Genomic DNA, 19,531 nt, shown 5'->3' with positions numbered 1-19,531 from the left:
AAATTCAAAGAGTTGGGGGTTGCAATCTTAGGTCAGATGTCTACAGGCTGGAAACTCAGGCAGGGTTTCTATGTTGCAATCTTGAGGCTAAATTTCTTCCTTAGGAAACCTCAGTCTTTGCTCTTGAGGCCTTTGGTTAGATGAGGCCCACCTACATTATGGAGAGTAATCTGTTTTACTTAAAGTCTACTCATTAAATGTTAATCACATCTAAAAGATACCTTTACAGAAACATCTAGACTGGTGTTTAACCAAACAACTGGGCACTATAGCCCAGCCAACTGACACATAAATGTAACTGTCACATATGGAGGAACAAACTCTACGTTAAATTCATTTGCCTTTTTGTGTTCATGATAAATTTATTACATGCAATTCTTCCAAATTAGGCAACTACTTGGGGGCATAGTAAATTGTCCAAAATTAGAATATTGAAATAAGTGATTATTCCTGTCAACAGTACAACATCATGTACTATCATCTTTCAGAATATCAGCTGTCTCACTGCTGACCTCATTTAATTTAACTGGCTGACTTACTGTGATGGGAAGTCCTGTAGATGCCGAGGCCTCCTTGCATGCCCTGGGCTGTACTGCACAAATACTTGATGGGTGAGTTTCTTTTTCCTCATATAAATGTATTGTCTACTTTAGTTCTGATGGAACCAATTTTCATTTCTTCAGGTATGCTGCATATTTAAATTTCTTCTGTGATGATTTCGTGTCATTTATAGATCTCCATTTTGGGCAGCACCCAAACTAACGTGGCCTGTAACTGGCTATGGCACAATATACTAGGTTGGAAGGTCTACCTAAAACACCAGGAAAGGTGACTTTTACCTACGGTTTTATTGGTCTTTTATCTTAGGAGAAGCACCTCTGAACTTGAGCCACACTGGCTGCATTTCACACACATTTAAGCTGAATGCCTTAAGTGCCTGGACTCAAATGTTTTAAAGACTTCTGAAGGAGACTCAGAGAAGCAATAATTTATATATTTTCCCCTCAGATACAGAATGATCTTTAAAAAATATGAATTAGGCAATTTTAGTGAAAATTCAGAGCAACAAAAAAAATGAAAAAACCAAATCATAAAATAATATAAACTGATCAGTTTGACGTGGAACACAGTATTTTCATAGTTAACAGAGTGGGAAGGGGGTTAGAGTCACCTAATCCAAATCCTTTGGTCTTAGGTAATGAAAATAAGCCTAGAAAGGGGCTGTATTTGCAAATTAATTCATTAATTGCTAGACAGTGGCTAAACCAAGATAGAAAGCAAGCATCAAGGTTTCCAGGTCAGGACTATTTCTACCACATGCCATGTTCTTATGCCATGTGAAATTATTCTGTAGTTTTAGCCTTTTTATTTTATTCCTTTATGAAATAACTTTATAAAAATGCAGTTTTGATTCAAACTATATAACATTTTGATGGAAGACAGGAACATACAAACAGAGGAACTAAGATGTTTTTATTTGTATATCACTGCTCTGCTCTAAATGTTTTTATTCTTGCAGCAGCTTGGGAGCGTCCATTGGATCCTAAGACACTCAGGATCTGAGGCCCTGTCCCTGAACTCATTCATTCAACAAAGCATCTTCTGTGTGCTAGGTATTGGGATTACAGAGATAAATAAGAAATGATTTTGGCCCCCAAATGGGCTTTGTTCGGTTGGAGAAAAACACATGAAATCAGATACACTACAAAGATAATACAGTAAGTGCTGTAATAGTGAAACAATATGAATAGAGGGTCCCAGACTCTAAAGGCAAAACATGTGCCTTCAAGAGTGCTTTCTTGAGAAAGAACCATTTGAAACAGTCTAAAAGGTAGTAGTTTACTAGGCAAGAGAGTGAGAAGCCTCAGGGCATGAGGAAGGACCCATCAGGAGGTGTGCAGAGTACGGTGGGTCAGGAGACAGGAAGAACTTGATGCAGGGGAGCTTGGGACCAGCTTAGGAGTAGTCTTAGGCTACATGCTGAAGAGTGCTTTTACCATGGAGGGTTTTACCATGAAGATAAAAATACATGTAATACAATGTCCCACCACAGAATCTTTCAAAAAGAGGGAATGGGATTTGACATAGATTTATTTTTCTGAAAGATAATGCTGATCCTCACTTACTTCATATGGAATGAGATAAAATATTCCTGCTATGTTTGTTGTAGGGATCAAATAGTGCATGTGAAAGTGCCTGGTAAATTACAAGTATATAGCAAGATATAGTTGTGAAATATTTATTAATGTCATATGATAAAATCAGATGGTGAAACTTTTGTGAGAATGAATATTGTGCAAACAGTACATTTCTGAGCATCCATATTATTTTGAAGTTAAACCCTGAGGATATTCCCACCAGGTTCTGCAGATACATGACAAGGAATACATCATTGATGCCTCTCAGAACTGCCTTAACTAAATTGCATGTTTGGCTTTAAATTAGGGTCCTTACAAGAAACAGCATAGAAACTGCTTCTGCATTTTCTGTGAAACCCTTTTCAAGAACTTTGGCCATTAAATATCTCAATTTCTTTTCATTGAGTGAATTAATTAAATTAATTAATTAACCATCATATATCATGATCATGATCATTAAGTTATGAGTTAATTAATTAATACTAATTAAGGAAATAAGAGCTGTACACAAAGATTTATATACTAGAAAGTTCATTGGAATGTTATTTATAATAAGGAAAAATCAGAAATAACTTAAATGTCTCTCAGTGGTGGTGAAAATTAAATTATGGTTTGTTTACATGGTAGAATATTTTGTAACTATTAAAATTATGATTTCAAAGACTAATGATATGAAAAAAATGTTTATAATATTAAGTGAAAAGAATTGTAGGGCATATCATTTTCTCCCTATCTGGAGACCAAAAAAATATATATACATACATAGTAGTTCCTCCCCAAAAGACAGAAAAAAAAATAGATAAAATTGTAATATTTAAATGCTTTTTCTGCATGAATCATTACAAAAGATTTTTCTTTTTATTTAAAAAAATTTGCTGAACAAAAAAATGTTAACTATATAATGAGGAAAACTGATGTTTTAAAAAAAGATTTATATTAAGTAATCTTATGCTGAGAAATTATTATCCTTGATTATCCTTCTGTGGTTTATGCTTTCATATTTTTGATGGCATCTCTGCTGCAATTATTAGTGCCAATCTAGGAGATTTTACTCTATTAACTATAGGTTTCTGAGTTCCTCAACTCTCTTTTCTCTAAAAGAGATAAGGGACCACTCTACTTTCTCACCAGTCTACTGTCAACGGCTTTATTGATTAAAAATGTAATTTTATTTTAAAAACATTTCAATTTGACCAACTAAAATATTCTGAGTGATATAAACCCAAATGTACTGAGGACACAAAAGTGCCTTTCTGTAGATAAAGAGCTTATTATTTATGTGGTAGAATGAGACAAACACAGGGAACAACCAGGGCATAAGAATCATAGTGATTTTATAAGATTAATAGTGACTTTCCAAGATTAGTCCATCACTTTGATTTGACGGATGAAGAAAATGAAGCCAACAAAGAACACTGATTTTTTTCCAATATCACACAAGATTCCAAGTATCCCGGTTCTACTAGGCTGTAAAAATGCCATTACTCAACATCCAAGAGGAAATCGAGATCAGCCTCCATGAAAGAATTAAATCAAAACGGGATGAGGGTGTTAGTTAATCTATGACTCTTCCCCAGGCACCCCCCTAGAAGAGTCTGGGGGCCCTTCTAGTGTCTATAGTGTCAGACAATAGATTTATCCATATGCATCGGTTTTACAAAGATAAACATAAAATGCTCAATTGAGCTGTGAATTAAGATGCTTTCAGTTGCAAGTGACAGAAGCCCAACTCAAACCATAACAAAATGAGTAAATTAAAACTAAGGGAGGACAAGGTAATACTTAGACGTTCATCATTTACATCCCTCACACTGTGGACCCCCCTCCCCCCACCCCCCTATCCACTATCCCTCCGACATCGCACCGAGCCATCACATTATATATATAAAATTATAGTTGGCATTCATTATTGTTCAGCTTCAGGTGTACAGTACATTGATCAAGCATCTACATCTTCCCTGAGGTGGTCTCCCAAATGGGACACGTGTCCATCAGATACCCTACAAAATCTTTACAACCTGAAACTAATTAAAAAAAAAAGTTATTAAATGTGTTAGTTAAACCTCTATATCGCTACTAATTTTATATCCTTTATCTATCAATAATTCAGAAAGATTTATTGGCATATCTACTCTGATATAAATTTGTCTATTTCTTATCACATATTAATTTTGCTTTTATTTTCCTAATATTAATGTGGCTACTAGTGTTTATGGTACATATTTTTCTGGAACCCTTTGCATTTTTTTTAACTTTCACAGTTTCTGTTCTTTAAATATAAAGAATCTTTTGGAGACAATATATTTTTCCTTTTTTTTTTTAATCTCTCAGAATAATTTTTGTTTTAAAAGTGGTGAACTCAATATATTTACACACAGAATAAAGATAAATTATTCTTAAAATAAAAAAAAGTAAGGGAGGAATATATCTGTCCCTAACTGGGAAGTCACGGGCTTTAAGACTGGCAGTTTCTAGGAACTCAGATGTTGTTGTCAGGGCTCTGGCTCCATCTTTCCATTTCGCCTTGTCTCTGCTTGGCTTCATTCTTTGGGCAGGTGTCCTCCAGGTGCTCAGCAATACAGCTGCCAGAAATCAAAGCTCACATCCTACTGTTTAAGATCCCCCTGGAGATGTTTCCTTAGAAGGCTGTGGGGACAGAGCCAGGAGTGCAGTTTCCAGGCTCCCAGCCTCACGTTAGAAAGGTGCTGGCTCAGGTAGTAAATGGCCATCAACTGTGATTGCATGGCCATCAGCTGTGGCTAGTTGGCCGTCAACTGTAATGAGTGAGCCATTGGCCACTAATATAACTGCCATGGCTACGCTAACAGAAAATGGGGACTAGCAAGAAGATGGTGGCTGAGCCTGCAAGCGGCGCAGTGAGGGTTGCAGACAGTGTGGATCCAGCCTCCAGTGAGACTATAGTGCCACCATCGAGAATACAGTAGTATGACTCCCCTATCTATGGCTCCATGGGTGCTCCTTTTTGGCCTCACCACATCCTGCGTTCTTATGTGGAAACGGGACCAGAGACCCAGCTTGACACCCTCCCTGACACATGGAGCAGCAAGCAGGGTCTCCTGCATGACACCCCGCAGAAGACCCCGCGTGACAAAGGCTCTGGCAGAAAAGTCCCTGGGAAGACCCTTATTTCCTAGGCTCTGCCATGTGCTTGTCCCTGAGCCAGTCACTGTTTCAAGGGGATTTGGTTTGTTGGAGATTCTGCCCCATTGTAACCAGCTGAAAAGGATTTCTCTTGGTGACGAGTTGTCCTGTTAACAACTACAGTTGGTGGAAGCAGAGGGGATGCTCATCATGTCTCTACTACGGAAGGTAGTGCCGATGTATTAACTAAGTATTAGCTGTGTAATATAAATAAATAATAAACAAAAGGAGAGAAGAGAATAAATAATAAGAAGAGAATAAATAATAAACAAAAGGAGAGAAGAGAATAATAATAAGACTCCTAGCACAGTTTTCCCAGAGAAGATAGGTGATGACACATATTAGGGTTATATAAAATCATGTTAATAATAGACTAAATAAAGCCTACTCAGAAAGTAAATCTCCTTGTATGGAAACTTACATTATACTCACACAGACAAGTAATGTTTTATGACATATGCTTTCAGGGATAATTGCAGTGACTAGACCAGTCCAACTTACAGCTATTACGAATGAAATATGCTGTGTGTGTTTTTTTTTTCTGTTTAATCTGAATGTTCTCTTACAACTGCTATCCTTTTTTTTTTTTTTAATATGCTGTTTTGAACAAACACTTAGACTGGAACCTAAAAGGCAGAGTTGTGATAGAAATGTCTTTTTAGATAATGACTTCAGAGACTAGTCACTCATAGTTAATGGAGATTTTAATTAGGCAGCATAATTTCTGAAAACAATGGAGGAAAAGAACCCCAGCCTCACCTGTATGTGAGAATGAGTTCTCTTATCACCAATATGGTAGGGTACAGAATTTATCACAACAATAATTCCTCCTGACATTTGTATCATACTTTATACTGTCATATATTAACTCTGTTAATCTTTGTGACATTCCCAGGAAGCAGGCATTATTATAATTATCTACATTTTATAGATAAGAAAACTGAGGCATAAGGAGGCCACACAGCTAATGAGAGATTGACTCTAATCCTCCAACTGGTGGTTTCCATACATATAGCAGGAAGAACATATGTTTGGTAGAGAGAACCGAGTTTGAATCCTGTCTCCACCACCTACTAACTATGTAACTATGTCCTTTTGACCCTCTTGTTCTCAGATATAAAAAACTGATGACCATACTTCATGTAATGTGTGTAATACTAAAAATTGTCTCTCATCGTAGGTCTTCTCATGGGTTCATTCTCTATATGCCATTAAATTTAGCCTTGTGGCTGGAGTGAGGAAGAAGGAAGGGCCACAGCCTGTCCTCCTGGTGTGTGCCTACTAGAGAAAGAATCTACTCATATGAAAGGGAAGTAAACACACAGCCTGCATGTCATGTGGGGCGGCCTGCGGGGTCTCTGCTCCCGCTCCCCACGTAAGAACGCAGGATGTGGCAAGGCCAAAAAGGAACACCCCTGGAGCTATAGGTAGGGGAGTCTTACCACTATAGTCTCACTGGAGGCTGGATTCACATGACATGTGACCTGCTGTCTGCTTTTCTGCCAACCAACCGACAACTCTCCTCGACTTGACTCCCCAGCGACTTGACTCCACAGCAGTTATATTAGTGGCCAATGGCTCAGTGGTTACAGCTGACAGCCAACTAGCCACAGTTGACGGCCATCTACTACCCGAGCCAGCACCTTTCCACATGAGGCTGAGAGCCTGGAAACTCCTCTCTGGGGCTCTGTCCCCACACTGCATCTTCTGGCTTGAGGGATAAAAACAGGAAATGGAAGTGGATGAAAAGGACAGAAACAAAGTTTTAGTTTTTCCTTCCATCTTCTCAGGCATAAATTCAAGGGGAAGGAATGTGGGTAAGCCCAACAACAGAAGGTCTTCTGCCTCCATTTGGTTCAGACTGGAAGGACCCACCCTCACTCCCACCAACCCTGAGGCTGGTCCAGCCCAAGCTTGGTGCATGTCATATTTTAAGCAGAGGGAGAGATCAATTTAGCAACCCTGAGTGCCTTGGCTGCCCATGGCAGGGTAAAAACTGACTGGGAATTTACTAGGGTCCCTAAAACTGAGGGCTTCAGGTACACAGAAGTACGCAGAAGCTACACAGGGGTCAGAGTTGAAAGATTCAGATTTGGAAATTGTAAGTCTAATTGAATGCTTTTGATTTTTCCTGTGAGAATGCATTTCTGTTTTTATTAATGGATTTAAAAACTGAAGTTTTCTTTTACAAATAAATTCCTTTTGTAGCCACTGTCTCTTCACTCTGAGAGCAGGTGTTTTTATAATGTCCTTCAGAAGAATTAATGAGCATGGAATAAATACTAGGTTATAAACCAGTATAAAGAATACATGTGCTTAAGACAAATACTATATGATCTTACTTATATGTGGAATCTGAAAAAAATCAAATTTCTAGAAACAGGGAACAGATTGGTGGTTTCAAGAGGTAGGGGGAAGGGAGTAGGGGAAATGGATAAAGGTTTTAAAAGGTACAAACTTCCAGTTATATGATAAACAAATCCTGGGTATATAATGTACAGTGTGGTGGCTAATAATACTATATTGTGTTTTTGAAAGGTTGCTAAGAGAGTAGATTTTAAAAGTTCTTATCACAAGAAAAATAAAATGGGTAACTATGTGTGATGATTGATGTAAATTAAATTTGTTGCAGTGATGATTTTGCAATATATATGTACATCTTACCATTATTTTCTATGCCTTAAGCAAATACAATGTTATATGTCAATTATATCTCAATAAAACTGGGAAGAAAAGAATACATACTCTTTACAACCAGCTTTAGTACTTGTTTCCTGTGAAATGTAAAGTATGGTGGTTTAAAAAAAAAAGTAGTTACTCTAGTATCGCTTGCTCCCAGGGGGCTGCATTTTTCTTTAAGGGCTGATGTGCACCGGTCCTAGTGCGAATGGTTTGCAATTAGACGGTCAGAGTCACCATTTCAGAGGTTCAATGACCAGCAGCATTAAACTCGACATACTACGTACGGAAACGTAGGCTCACAGACAATTTTTTAAATCTGTATTTCTCTCCAGCCTTCACCTTAGCAGAGCATGGTCTCTTTGGCTAGACACTGTCATTCATAGAAATAAAAACTTCTTCTTTTCGGCATGCTTTCTCCTCTCACTGCATGTTCAAGGAGGGCAGAGTTTCTCAACCTTTCAGGAGGGCCATTTGGACCGGGTAATTCTTCCTTGTGGGGAGCTGGTCTAAACAATGTGGGATGTTTAACAGCATTTCTAGCTTTTACTCACTGGCAACAAGTAGAAGTCTCTAGACATTGCCAAACGTCCCCTGGCTTACGGGAGATGAGGGGGGAACAAAATCATTTCTGGCTGAGAATCACAATGTACAGTGACACCTAGGTTCTCTTGGTCAACTTACAGTTCAGTGGCTCACATCTCTGCAGGAGGCCCAGCCCCAGCCTAGCCCCAGCCCACCCTTGAGGCAGCCTCAGCCTTAGTGCAGATTCAGCCGGTAATTCAAGAAAGATTGAGTAATGGGTGGTTGTGGGTGTAAGATGCGTGTGAGGGGGTAGGTGTGGAAGAGGTTAGAGTCCTGACCTCTGGCAAAGTCCATATTTGCTTAATTTTCTGCAGAATTCCATTAATTATCAGTACAATAACCATGATAGTCAGAGACTTTTTTTCTTTTTATTTGTTAACCCTTAAAAAACTGTCCTATCTCTTTGTTCTAGTGTGCTGTGCAAAGACTATCATTTTCATTGTGTGCCATGACATAAACAAATTTGGGGAAGCATTGTGATAGCTATTTAGAAGGATGGTTTTAAAAACACAGGAGGTTCCTTCGGGGGTTTCTCTACTACCAGTTTCTAATGGGCCACTTGCTCAAGAAGAAAAATCATTTCCTAGTCGCTCTTCAGTCAGCTGGATGGCTTCATTATTCTATATTAAAATACGAAAAGATGGGGATTCTTACCTGAAATGACATTTTGGTCATTTGACTGAATTTCTCCTCCAAATCAATATCCTGGGTTCTACACATCTGTAGCTTTTTTGTTTCTCTGAAAATCAATGTGCTTCACTCAACTAGTCAAAAAATGAGAACTGAAACAAACAGCTGGATTCATTTAAGATGTTTCCTTTTCATTTCAGCTTGAAATAAACTTTTCAGCAGATTGCCTTTGTGGCAGTTGAAGGCCAACATAAATTTATACAGCAGGGTTTCTTGCCTTTAAGAAACCAAGACTTCCTGGTGCTTGAGCCAACAAAGGCTTCATCGGTAGCTAGGAGTTGGCAGGCAGCTGCAGAGCCCAGGACTTTGTCAGCTTTGTTCACAGAGTGGGGATATCTGCTCTCTGGGAAGATATGACCGATTCATATACAACCTGGTGGGGGTACTCTGAGAATGAGATCACAAGTTGTCAACGGATATAATTTTGTGCTACTTACTAAAGCCCCCTGCCAAGCCCCTGGTCCTTTCTCTCCCTTGCATACCTCCCCAGTGGGCAATAACAAATTGCTAATTTTCCAAAGGGGAATAAAATTGATAGGGTGCTGTGAAAATCTCTGTTGACTGTGCAAACGCAGTGTTTGTTCCCTTTTCTCAAGCCTCAGCTTTCTGTTCACACTTGTCATTTTCTCAGTGGGAACAAGTCTGCCTATTTTACCAAAGTATTTTTGCCCCGAATCAATTTCACGTATGCTGGGGATTATATCTGTGGATACAACTCAACAAAGGGAAATGAGAAAGTACAGATAGGCAAGGTGATAATTTCATTTAACTTATTCAACAAATATGTATGCTGTATATCAATTATGAGCCATACTTTGTGTTGGATGCAGGGACACCACAGAAAACAGACTGAACCTCTACTTTCATTGGGCTCATCAATATTATTTAGATAATCATTCAAATAGATGGAAAAGCACAAATATGAGAGGGGCCATGAAAGAGGGGTGGATGGATCTGTGGGAGACCTTGCCATGGATTTGACCGGACCCAGAGGCCAAACCACACAAGTTCACATTTAGTGTTAAGTCTTTGCCTATGAGCAAGGAGCATATTACTGATGGGTTTACCAGGGAAGTGATACAACCAAGTTTGTTTTAATTCACTCTGTGCTTAGAACTGAAACCCAAGTAGATCCCATGGTATGCTATTTGACACGTGTATGAATGAAGAAGGTATACTTGTTAGTGCTATAATTAATTACCTGGCTGAACTTGGCGAAACTACGATAAAAGTGTCCTTTTAAAAATAAATATCAGAAATACTGACAGCAGTGTGTTGTGTCCTTTTGTTTAACCTCAGCAGCTGAAGTCAACTGAAGGTGTTAACTCAGAGTCAGGATATTACTTGGATCTGGGTTTATGTAAGTTTATACTCTACATGCAACATTAACTAAATACAGAAGCTAACGGAATTGTTTCACGGGCTATAGAGAGTTGACTAGAGTCCTCTCAAAATTCACGTTCACCTGGAAAGTGACTTTATTGGAAACAGGATATTAGCAGATATAATTAGGATCTCCAGACGAAATCATCTTGGATTTAGAGTGGACCCTTTTAAGAGAAAGGAAAGGGAGATTTGGGCACAGAGAGACACAGAGAGAAGCAGGCCATGTGAAGACAGATGCAGAGAGTTATGCTCTACAATGCAGAGAATTCTCACTGCATTAGGGGGAACATGCTGGAAGGAATCAGAAGTCGGAAAAGGCAAGGAAAGATTCTCCCACAGAGCCTTTGGATGGAGCCCTGCTGACACATTGATTTCAGACTTCTGGTCTCTAGAACTGTAAGAGAACAAATTTGTTGTTTTAAGCCACCAAGTTTGTGGTGATTTGTTATGACAGCCCTATGAAACTAATACATGGGTGTAAATAGACTTCCCACCGTTAAGATTCACTGTAATTATTGAAATTTTTTTCACTGACTTTTTTTGCACTGAAGTATTATAAACTTGCTTCATTGTACCAATTTTTATGCCAGTTTTTCTTCTCCCCTTAAAAAAAAAAAAAGGAAAAATGAACCCAAAGTATTTTGCTCATGGTTCTTATTGCCTGCTTTAGCAGCATTTATAGGAAAGATTTTCCCACATTTGTAAAAGATTTAAAAAAATATATTATTAAACCTCAGTTATGGGCAACTTTTGGTTCAAATTGCATAGGGTATGTGAAAATAAAATGCATTACATTAACCAATGTGGATGTCTTTCTGAAAGCATGGTTACATTGATGTAAACCTTAATATAGAGCAAGCAAACAATGAACAGAAACAATGAAGGTCATTCTCACTGCATTGTGGGGAACAGATTGGAAGGAGCCAAGACTGCAGAAAAAACCCTTCCCTGGAAGGGGGTGGAGAGTTTTAATATGTCTGAAATAGGGGGACTCAGGTTCTTTGTGCAGGGAGAACCCCAGGTTGGGGTGGGTGGTGTTGGGAGCCTGTCTGTGTGTTTGAACATGATCCCTATGGCCAAGGCTTGGAGGGAGCAAGGCTGCTCCATGTAAATGAACCAATGAGCTAAGACATAGAGCATCCCATGGGGCCATGGCAGCCTGGAGACCAGAAGGTGTTTTCCAATCATTCTCAAGTAGTCTGTGAAGAGGGATCTTGAGACAATGACAGCACTCAGGCATCATCCTCTAGATTTGAGGATCAATTGAATTTAGTTTGGTAAAATAAAATAATGTGATTTGTACATACCCAACATTGTAGAGCAAAATCGTCCTGGTTCCATAAAGTTTCTGCAAAATTTACACTTTTTGAATTAGAATCTGAATGAATTTTGGAGTACAGACACTCACATAAAAGGATCCAAGTCACTCTTTTAGCTCCAGTGACATTAGCTAGCTATTCTCTTGCATTAGCTATTCTACCCAGTCAGAATTTCTTCCTCTTCCTCTCATTTCACTTTCTCTGGGCTCCTGGGTAGCAGCATTGTTTCCTTTCTGCCCTGTTTGTTTTAATCTGCTCTTCCTCCAGATGGTCAGTGCCCTCAGGGAGAGTTGTGAGAGAGCTGATCACTGTCCTTTCAGTAACCTTTCTAGACCTGACATCAGCTAATAAGTTAAACCTACGCCACACAAACACAGCTGCGTGTAACCCCACAGTGCACCTCCATAAGGTACATGATAAACAAGTAACATTGCATCTGGGAGGACATCTAACTATCTGAAGACCTGGGAGAAGGAATCATTCTCTTCACTCTATACCTTTTTGAATGTTTTAATTTTTTGTTTTTAACGTATATGTATTGCTGTTGCTCCAGAAAAGAAACAAATACTAAGCAAATAACAGAATCATCATTTAAATATAGAAATTAATTCCATACTTTAATCAGGTAATCTCAATTTCTGTAACTTTTCCATAAAGCACCATTTCCCAACCATTTTATACACATGGGCTCATTAATTCTTATAGCAACCCATGTGGTAAGTGCTATGATTATCCCAGTTTTACAGATGAAGAAACTGAAGCACAGAAAGTTTAAATAACTTGCCAAAGTTTGCAGGGCTATGAAGTGGCAGCCCCAAATCAGCACTCAGATGGTTGAGTGCATGCTCTCAGCCACACACGTCACCTTGCCTGTGACTGCTGTGGATGGCATGCAGCTGTTTCGTGGCTCTCCTTTGTTCCTTCGATCCATCCTTGGGAATGTCTACATAAGCCTACTGGAGGGATTCTCCAGGAGTGTATTTTACCCAAAGGACCAAAGATCCTCTTGAGAAAGAACACACAGTAGGAGAAGAAAGCCAAGTTGGTTAAAGGACTGCCTTCTGTCTGTCTCTTGGCTCATATTCCATGTCAGCACCATGCCCGAGGCATGTGGTGAATGGGTTGTACTCTACTGAGTATAAAAACGAAAGCAGATGTGACAGGGCAAGCACCTGTATTTCCATCAGTCACAGGAGATGGTGATGGAAGATTAAGGAGATGGTACCCTCAATGATGGAACACTCAGGGCTCGGCACCAGTCCTGATTGCTTTGATTGGATTCTGCGGTAACCATCAGTGGAGCTGGTATCAACAGCAGAGTCACATTTTTTGTCTGTCAACAGTGACCAGATCCATCTCTATTGCAATGTGGAACAGGCAGGCAGAAAATGATGACTGTCATTGCTAAGGGAATTGGCTTGGGAAACTAACGAGTTCATAGTGGAACTTCCCAAAAATGTTTGGAAGGAGTTTCAGGGGGACTGAAGCAATTGTAGAACAAGTTGCTATAGGATTAGAAAAATACTCTTTTATCTCTGACCTTACTCTCTGGCTGCTATAGACTGGTTTACATAGGTTCAACAACAAATTCAGGTTCTATAGTGTCTGTATATTACACAAATTGGAAGTACTTTTCAAAGATAGAAAAGTACAAATGCAAAATAAAGTGCAGGGTGTAGGGATTCAAAACAAGTGTAGAGTTCAGGACACCCCAAGTTGTGCCTCTTTGGTATGCAGATTGTTTAGAGATAAAGGCAACCAAAACCCTGCTGGCTCAGGAGAAACTTCTGCCCCCACCCTTTAACTGCCTAGAATAATTTGAATTAGAGGCCTTGCCCATAATAAGAGATTATCAGAGATAACCCTTTTTGACCTATGTATAGGGCAGGACAAACTTCCTGAACTTCTGCTCTTCTTAACTTCCTCCCCTCTGAAACCCCAAGGTGATCCTTAGCTCAGAATGTCATGTATACCTCATTTTGTCTCTTGAAACCTCTCATGTATGTGGGATTCCTGTGCACACATAATTAAATGTGCTTTTCTCCTGTCAATTTGTCTCATGTTGATTTTATTATTCAATGAGCCAAAAGAACCAGAGAGAAAGGGGAAACTTTTCTTCTCCCCACAAGGGCCTTGGAAAAGGCTGTGGAAAGAATCTAATTCATTAGATGTAGTACCTTCGCCCCTGCAGAAGTGGGAAAAGTCAATAATACTTACCCAAATGTATCACATATTACAGATTTCTCAACTTTGCCCAGCTATGGCTCTGTAAAGGGTCTCTGAGAAAGAAAACAATATAAAATAAAGCATAATTGAATTTAAGAATTAAAGTTGCAGAAAGTGTTACTTGACACAAAGTTTTGGTGTGTGGAGCAGTGTGGAAAGAATAAATAGCTTAACAGCCACCCACACCAGAATTGTGTCCCTAACATCACCTTTCAATTGCAAGTATAGATACACGCTGCTAAGTAGCAGATTGAAGGTCAGACAAAGAGAAAACCAATTATCAAGTGTGACATGGATTGCTGCTTAATACCTTTTATAGACACAAAGCACATTGCTCCTGAAAAGAAACATTTGCAGTATGAAAAAGCGCTTGAAAAGATGACTCTCTATGAATTCCTATAGTTTAGCTTTTGTTGAAGAATCCAAAGTTGAAGAAACTATCCATTGAGCATAACCTGAAAACTAAAGGTAATTGTAAATGACACGTAACTGTAATGACATGAAGTGTTTGATAATTGTAAATTTAAATGTATCTTTGATCAAATTTCTGTAGGCAAAAGGAAGAAGAGAAATTGTAAAACTGGATTTTGATATTTTTCCTATATAGCAGTTTCTCAGTATTGCTTTAAATATTTACGCTCAAATTTTGGTTTCATCTATCCAACTAATATAGAGATAATTCAAGCTAAATTTCTGCTTACGTTTCTATTTTCTTCAATCCAGCTCCATTTTTATTGCCTGAGTAATTTTTACTATCTTATTATCCCACTTAAAATCTTTTGGAAGTTCCCTATCAACTACAGACATGGTGTGAACTCTTAGTATGACATATATGGATTTCCACATGGAGCCTTGACTTCCTATCCAGTCTTCTCCCTATGACAATTCTCTCTGCCACTCCTGCCCCATCCTGGCTACATGCCCTACAGCTCCCCCAGCCCTCTAGCATATTGCTCCCTCCAGCCCTGAATGCCCTTTTCCAGCTCCAGGTAAACAATTATTCTCCTTTTAGACTCAGCTCCAGAGACATTCTCTCTGAAGCCTTTTCAGAGGAATGATCACATTATCCCTCTATCTCCTCTGCCCTATGCATTTCTGCCCAAAGAGCATTAAACTCTTTAAATAATTATTTGTTTACTTGCCATCTCTCCCTTTTACTCTTTTACACACACCTAAAAGACAGAGGAGACCTAAGACCATACCTATGCCATATGCTTTTTTGCATTATACCTACTTAATTTGGGTCTGGGTATGTGTGTGTTCTGTGCTGTTGAGTCAGTTCCGACTCCTGGAGACATATGGATGAGTGATGTCTACAATGTCCTGTGCTCAACAGCCTCATTGAGTTTCTGTAGACTCCTGCTTATGGCTGCTATGGAGTCAGTCCATCTCATATATGGTCTTTGTTTTTCCTGCTGCTTTCTATTTTTCCCAGCAACCCAGCAACCTACTGTTAATAAACAGTAGATGAATTGTTAAGGAATGAATTGGAGAACTTTGAGATGAACTGTATCTTCCTCCAAATGTCCTTCCCTTAGGAGTCTTCTCAAATGCCACCTGATGTAAAAAACACCTCTCCTCTCCTTACCCAGTACTTCCATACCCTCCTTTGTTCCTGTCTGTAACATGCTACATATGTACTTGTTTCTATATTGGTTGTCTCTGTGTCTCTCAGCTCCCCAACAGAATGCAAGCACAATGAGTTAAAAGAAAAAAGAAACCCCAAAACAGAAAACCAAAAGAGAGAGAGAGAGAGAGAGAGAGAGAGAGAGAGAGAGAGAGGCTGTTCTTTATGCTCTGTTCCTTCCACTGAGAACAATGCCTGGAAGTTCATACATTTTTATTGAATGAAATTAGTCCAGTGGTTTTTAACGAGTGCATACTCCCAAGAGGAGAAAATTGGAGTTCCGTAAGGGTAAGATTGCCAGATTTAGAAAATAAAACTACTGGATGCCCAATTAAATTTGAATACCAGATAAATAGTGAATAACTTTTGTATAAGTAGGTCCCATGGAATATTTAAGATGCACTAATGCTACAAAATTATCTGTTTAGCTGCAATTCAAATTTAATTAATTCTGTGATTTATATTTTTTTCTGAAATTCTAATTTAACTGTGTGATTTATATTTTATCTGGCAATTCTAGTTGGGGGCTTTTCCAAATTTGTGTAACTTGTCTCCTCAGAGATTCTAAAAAATTTGAGTTAGGAATCATGCTGTATTTTGCCTGTGGCTAACGGGATTATTTCATATCTTTCAAATGTGTTAGGTTGGGAACGTAATTGATAGTCCTTATTTAATCCAATGTTTTTTATTTTGTAAATAAGGAAGACATAGGATCAAGAAAATGCTGGTAGAACCAATGCAGTGTAGTTTAGTGGTTTTCCTAATGTACCTACTGTGTTGTATGTACCTGTCACTGGAAGTGGTCAAACTATATCGTTAAAAGAGATCCCTGACTTAGCTGGACAAAGGAAATCAATAAGCGAAAGAGTTATAGATCAGAGGAAGTGCTGAATGGTTTAATGTTGATTCTACATGGGAAGGAATCCAGGAAAGGTGAGGTTGCAGATGAGTTCAGGTGTGGCGGAGGCTGTGGCATTGAACTGGATGGGCAAAGGCGAGTGGTGGAATGGCCGTGGCTGCCTGCCTGATACAGCAAACACCAGCGCCGAGGAGAAGGGGCCTGGCATTTTCATGGTGGACCGAGCTGATGCACCTCCCTGAATGCAGCAGAGGGCGTGAGAGAGTAGTAGTGAGTGGAGTGTGTATGTCTGTGGGGTAAAGGGCTTATGGAGGTAGTTGACAACACATGAAACACAGCAGGGGAAAAATTCTAGGCTACAGTAGCCAGAGTTGAAGTTCTTAAATCAGAAGTCTGGTGGGATCAGCTGGTTTTTGGCCTGGGTCTCCCAAAGTCTAAATCAGGGTGTTGGACAGCATGGGCTTTGATCTGGAGGCTCTGGGGGAAAGCCTGAATCCAGGTTCATTCACGTTGTTGGCGTAATTCAGTTCCATGCAGTTGTAGAACTGAGGTCCCTGTTTCCATGTTGGCTGCCAGTGGGGAAGGGGCCATTGTTCTCAGTTTTTAGAGCTGCCTGCTTTCCTTGGCTCATGGCCCTTTTTGCTCCTTTGTCAAAGTCAGTGATACTGGGTTGAGTCCTTCCCAAGCCTTGAATCTCTGACTTTTATCTCTCCTGCCTCTTGTTCTGCTGTTCAAGTGATTAACTGGGCCCTCACTCCTATAATCCAGGATGATTTCCTTATTTTAGGACTCCATAACCTTAATCCCTCTGCCATGTCCCTTTTTCCATGTAATGTAACATATTCACAGAGATGATACCAGGGGTGAAGGTCATACACACCAAAGACCTGTTTACCACAGGTATCTGTGGCCTTAGAAAATGAGGATACATACATGTATTTGCATAAAGGAATGCTTGCAACATTAAAAAGAAAATGATATATTTGGTTAGCTATAGTTGGTGGTTGGAATAAGGAAAAGGGCATAAATGGAGATTTCTTAGTGAAAAGCGTTTTATATCATTTTGAGTTTTGAACCAGGTGAATAGATTACCTGGTTTAAAAATAAACACATATCCTCAAAAAATTTTAAAAAGGCTTGTGATCCACCAATTCTATTTGGGGTATATTACCAAAGTAATGGAAAGCAGGGTCTTAAAGAGATATTTGTATACCCATGTTCAAAGCAGCATTACTGTCAATAGCTAAGAGGTGGAAGCAACCCAAATAGCCATCAATGGATGAATGACTAAACAAAGTGTGGTATATGTATACAATGGAATATTACTTAGCCTTTGAAAAGGAAAGAAATACTGAGACATGCTATTCCATGGCTGAACTTCAAGGATATTATAATAAGTAAAATAAGCCAGTCATAAAATAAGCCAGTATAAGTTAAAAAAGACAAATACTGTATGATTCTACTTATGTGAACTACGTAGAGTTGTCACATTCCTAGAAACAGGAAGTAGAATGATGGTTGCTAGGGACTGGAAGGAGGAGAGAATGGGGAATTGTTGTTTAATGGGTATAGAGTTTCAGTTTTGAAAATGAAACGCTTCTGGAGATTGGTTCCACAACAATGTGACCATACTTAAAACTACTGAACTGTACACTTAAAAATGTTAGATGGTAAATTTTATGTTTTGTGTATATTACCATAATTTAAAAATGTTGTTAAATAAACGAAAAAAGAAAACGTATGTTACCTCAGAAAGTGGATGAAAATCAAGTGGAGGGGTTGGCATTCCAGTGTGGTGCCCTCACCCCTCATCTCCTGCCCACCCCATACTAGCCACTGGGCAGATGCTGGTGGTTAAATTGAAACTGCTGCCAAGTTCTCTTTACCAGTGGCTTAAACAGCAAAAGTACTACAGGGCTTTGTCCGTGGGGCAGGGTCCAACTCATCCCAGCCCTGGGAGTGTGGCAAATCTGTGTCTACGTCTTAGACTTCAGACCCAGTCGTCCTGAGGCTCTCCTAGGCTATGGTTTGCTTCTCTGGATTTCACATGCTATTCTATGAGAAATCAACTAGATGATTAACAGTGAGAATGTCCAATCCCCTGTGAATCCCCATCCTTTACCCATAGCAATGTCTTCTTACTCAACAGAAAAATTACTTCAGAATACAGTGCTCTAACATCAATACATTTTGGTCATGAGTAATACCAAATTACTTCAGAATACAGTGCTCTAACATCAATACATTTTGATCATGAGTAATACCATTCATAGGATGGGAATATCAATTCTCTTTCTCATTGTCTAGATTGAGCTGCCGTGACTTTAGTCCAATTTATTTTGTGTTTCTTCTTACATATGTCAGATGATATTATGGGCTGAATTGTTTCCCCCTGAAATTCGTGTCTTGAAGTCCTAAACCCTAGTACCTTAGAATGTGACTATATTTGGAAATAGTTTTTAAGGAAGTAATTAATTTAAAATGAAGTCATGAGGGTGGGCCCTAATTCTAATATTACTGATGTCCTAATTAGAAGAGGAAATTAGGACACAGACACACAAAGAAGGAAAACCATATGAAAACACGGGGAGGAAATGCTTATCTGTATGCCAAGGAGAGAGGCCTCAGAAGAAACAAACCCTATGTTGATATGGATATAAGATTTTCAGTCTCTAGAATTGAGAAAATGAGTTTCTCTTGTTTAAACCACTCAGTCTGTGATACTATGTTATGGCAGCCCTAGAAATTAATATAGGCAAATATTTGAGTCTCCCCAGGAATGAAAAATAATTCCACATAGAGAAAACAAAAACCTTCCTGGAGAAGGCAAAAACAAAATCTGCTGAGAATTAGCTATGGC

General features: G+C 39.0%; 1 protein-coding gene across 1 annotated transcript in view; it reads left to right on the top strand.

The window, feature by feature from the left end:
* The first annotated feature begins 535 nt into the window (after positions 1-535).
* ARG1 (arginase 1) overlaps positions 536-19,531 on the top strand; it is a 150,103-nt gene continuing 131,107 nt past the window's right edge. Inside the window, exon 1 of the mRNA XM_081045241.1 lies at positions 536-611. The gene's annotated coding sequence lies outside the window, so the exon portion shown is untranslated. The remainder of the gene's footprint in view (positions 612-19,531) is intronic.

This window comes from Rhinolophus hipposideros, assembly GCF_964194185.1.
Source record: "Rhinolophus hipposideros genome assembly, chromosome: 3".
Lineage (NCBI taxonomy): Eukaryota > Metazoa > Chordata > Mammalia > Chiroptera > Rhinolophidae > Rhinolophus > Rhinolophus hipposideros.
Note: the sequence above shows the minus strand (reverse complement) of the source record. Positions and strands in the feature narration are given on the sequence as shown.